The sequence below is a fragment of the Galeopterus variegatus genome, unplaced genomic scaffold, assembly GCF_000696425.1.
Source record: "Galeopterus variegatus unplaced genomic scaffold, G_variegatus-3.0.2 Scaffold1314, whole genome shotgun sequence".
Lineage (NCBI taxonomy): Eukaryota > Metazoa > Chordata > Mammalia > Dermoptera > Cynocephalidae > Galeopterus > Galeopterus variegatus.
Window position 1 is genome coordinate 246,096 of NW_007727425.1, and position 3,667 is coordinate 249,762.

Consider the following 3,667-nt stretch of genomic DNA (forward strand, 5'->3'; position numbering starts at 1 on the left):
AAAGGACAAAGGAGAGGGGTTTGTTAAGCGGCTGGCAACTGGTAAAACCGCGAGAAGCCGCGGATCCCTATTACTGGCCAGAGGAGGACGGAAATTACCTGGACGCCATGTTAGTTCGGGGCAGAGTCACTTCCGTCTTGGGGAGCTACTGTACCGTAGACCTAGTTGGGATTTAATGGATGCCTGAGGCACGTGTACGTGTTTACCTCGTTTGGGTGTTAGGATCGTCTCTTAAAGAGTCCTCCTTTTTTAACATTTTCCAGTTGCTACTGTCTCTTTGGAAATGTGAATAAATAAGATGCAAGCCCTAACAACTACACCGTGCGTTGATTGGAGAGCTGACTCCCTAAAAATTGTATTCGTACATTCTCTCATTTATTTTCCCCAGAAGGTGAGGTTGAGTTACTTGCTCAAGTTCATATGGCTAGTAATTAAAGGTCTGGGATGCACATCTGTTATGCCTGACCCCAAAGTCTGGTTGCTCTAAGTCCTATCTAATTAACTTGCCCTGCTCCTTGGTTTTGCTGATAAAGAAGTCGGAAATAGGTATTTTATTAGCGGCATCATAATCATAAGGCATTTATTGAAGTATGTCCTATGACCTTGTAAGCATGAAGAAGTATCTCAACCTTGTTCCTATTTCATAATCGTTGATTGCCTTCCCTACTTCCACAGCCTTTTGGGTTAAATTTTAAGTAAAATTGATTTTTTTTGTTAATGAAAGATTGGACCAATGGATCTACAAGGCCCTTTTTCTTCTCTATGATCAATGTCAATTTAAAGAATATTGCAAGTCATCACAAGAATAGCAACATAATGGTCGACTGTGGTTTTTTTGTTTTTTTATTAAGGTGCATAAGGTTTGCAGAAAAGCATATAACATAAACTAAGAGTACTGGGTATTGTCTTTCATACAGGAAAACAATAGATGACCTTGTGACATTGCATTGTAGTGCCTTCTGGATGCTGACAATAATTAAAAGGTGGTTTGTTTGGTTTTTTTTTTTCATTTCCCATTTCGAATCATAGCCCAATTTCCTGAAAATTTGTAACTTACTATCATAATTTCTGGCTAACTAGGGTCCTGTATTAAGTTATTCAAAATCCCTAATCTGCTAATATTTGAGAATATAGTTCCTACAGTGCCAAAATTAGTTTAGTCCTGGTCGCTTCACTTATCTTAAATTTGTATAGTTCTTCCAACTGTTCCACAAATGAGATGGCTGTTTACTATTCTGGTTGTTCTGGGAACATGTCCTGGTTTGTCTGCATCTCAAAGTGTAGGGCCCAGAACTGAAGAGGAAATTCCAACATATTCATCACATAAGTTCATGGAGCTATGTAGTGGCAGAATAATGGCCTCCAGAACATGTGTATGTTCAGATCCCTGGGACCTCTGATTATGTTACCTTATATGACAAAAGGGACACTGCAGATGTGATTACAGATTTTGATATGGAATGATTATCTTGGATTGTCTAGTAGGCCCAATGTAACCATAAGGATCCTTGTAAGTGGAAGAAGGAAGCAGAGTCAGGGAGAGGTTTGAAGATGCCCTGCTGCTGGCTTTGAAGATGGATGAAGGGGCTGCAAACCAAGGAAAGCAGATAATTGGAAAAGGCAAGGGAATGGGTTCTCCCCTAGAGCCTCCAGAAGGAATGCAACCTTGCCGACACCTTGATTTTAGATCAGTGAAACCTAATTTGGACTTCTGACTTCCAAAATGCCACCTGTGGATGCTCCCTTCCATCTATAAATCTCTGATTCTCACCCTTGCTTCCGCTATCACATCTTTTCTCTCACTCTCATGTTTCTCTCTTTCACTTACAAGGGCTCCTATGATTACATTGGGCCCACCAGGCATTTCCCCACCACAAGATCCTTAACTATCACATCTGCAAATTTCCTGTTACCATATAATGTAACATATTCACAGACTCCAGGGATTAGGACATAGGCATTTGCTGTCTTCCACACCCCGTTTGGGTGAAACCAGTCAATAAGGTTGAAATGGAAGGAAATGAGGTAGAAGTAGCCATGGGTCTGATTACATAGGGCCCTATAAACCAAGTTAAGGATTTTGGACTTTATGATGGAAATGCATTGGAATACTACCAGCAGGAGAGTGACATTATGATTTATACTTCAAAACATTATTTTGGGTATTGTATGGCAAACTGACTGTAGTGGAAGCAGAGAGTCCCTCCAAGTAGGAGGCTTACAAAGTACTCCAGGCAAGAGATAATAGTGGCTTTGAGTAGGGTAGTGGAAATAGAAGAGGTGAGAATTGATTAAATTCATCTGTGGTGAAAGTACAGAGAAACAATTTAAGGATTGTTAGGCAATTATGTTTTAGCGGATGTCTAAGACGGCAGTGGGCGGATGGGAGGAACACCAAAAATGGCTGTGGAGAGTTTCAGGTCCCTAGGACAGCACGTTTTCCGAGAATCACAAAAACCCCCTCCCCCTTCTTCTTCACCACCACATCCCCTTCCTGCGCGTGCGTGAATTTCTCCACCTATAGAAAAATCCCAACTCAGCTTAAACCCGGCTTGCTTCCCTCCCCTTCCTTCTTAGCCAATAGGAACAGTCCAGCTCAGCCTAACTGGATATAAAAGGCCCACCACGACTCTCACTGCTGCTGCTCCCACTTGGGGGGGGGCGGGGGGGGGCGCGGCAGTCTGCTTGTTCATTTTGCCTGCCTAATACACTTTGGTTGAGTCCCTGTCTCCTGGTGTGTTTCTTTTGCACTCGGGCTGGGGTTTTTTCCTTTCAAGGCTTTTGGCTTGAGCAAGTGGGTGAATGGTGGTATGGTAGATATAGAATGCTGCAGGAGGAGGTTTTGGTTTGTTTGTTGCGGAAGGAGTTAAAATAGATTTGAAGAACCTGGTAGACGTCCAAGTGGAAGTGGTGAGTAGGCAATAATGTATATCATAGACCAGTCTAGAATTAAGGGGAGAGGTTGGTCAGGAGGCAAATACTTGAGTGTCATTACTCTATAGATGATAAAACCTTCAGACTGAATTAAAGTTGAACATATTATTATCAAACCAGCACACTTTTTTTGTTTTAATCTTTCATTTTGACAATTTCAGATTGTTGGGAAAACATAGGAAAAATGGTCAGGGCCCCTGAGATGTTCAGAATCTTGCCCAGCATTTGATGTAAACAGGCATATGAGCTCAGGTGTTCCTTGGTTATCGTCTAGTGTAAGTGTGCATGTGCACCCAGGTGTCCTGGATTATGGACTTATGTGGAAGGAGTGGCTCTGATCCACGGCGCCTCCCATCCCTAGGATGCCCCCCCCCCCCCCCCCCCCCCCGTGCGGGAGGCATGGGGAGGCCACTACTGCTGCTGGAGGCTGCTGCTGCTAGTGCCTCCAGGACCCTCTGCAAGGCCACTGACACTGCTGGACCTGTAAGCTGCTGCCGCTGAGGAAGCTTAGGACTGAGCTCGTGTTATCTGCCAACAGCTCCTGGAATCTTTCCCAATTACCTAGCATGGACCTGCATGTGAGGGGTCTGGGGACCCAGTCTGTACAATGGGTTTGGAGGGTCTGAGCCCTAGCTCTGACAATATAAAAGGAAACTTAGTATAACTAAAATAATAACTAAAATAATAAAACATTTTGGCTTTAGTTATGATTTGCCTTACTTTACACAGATTT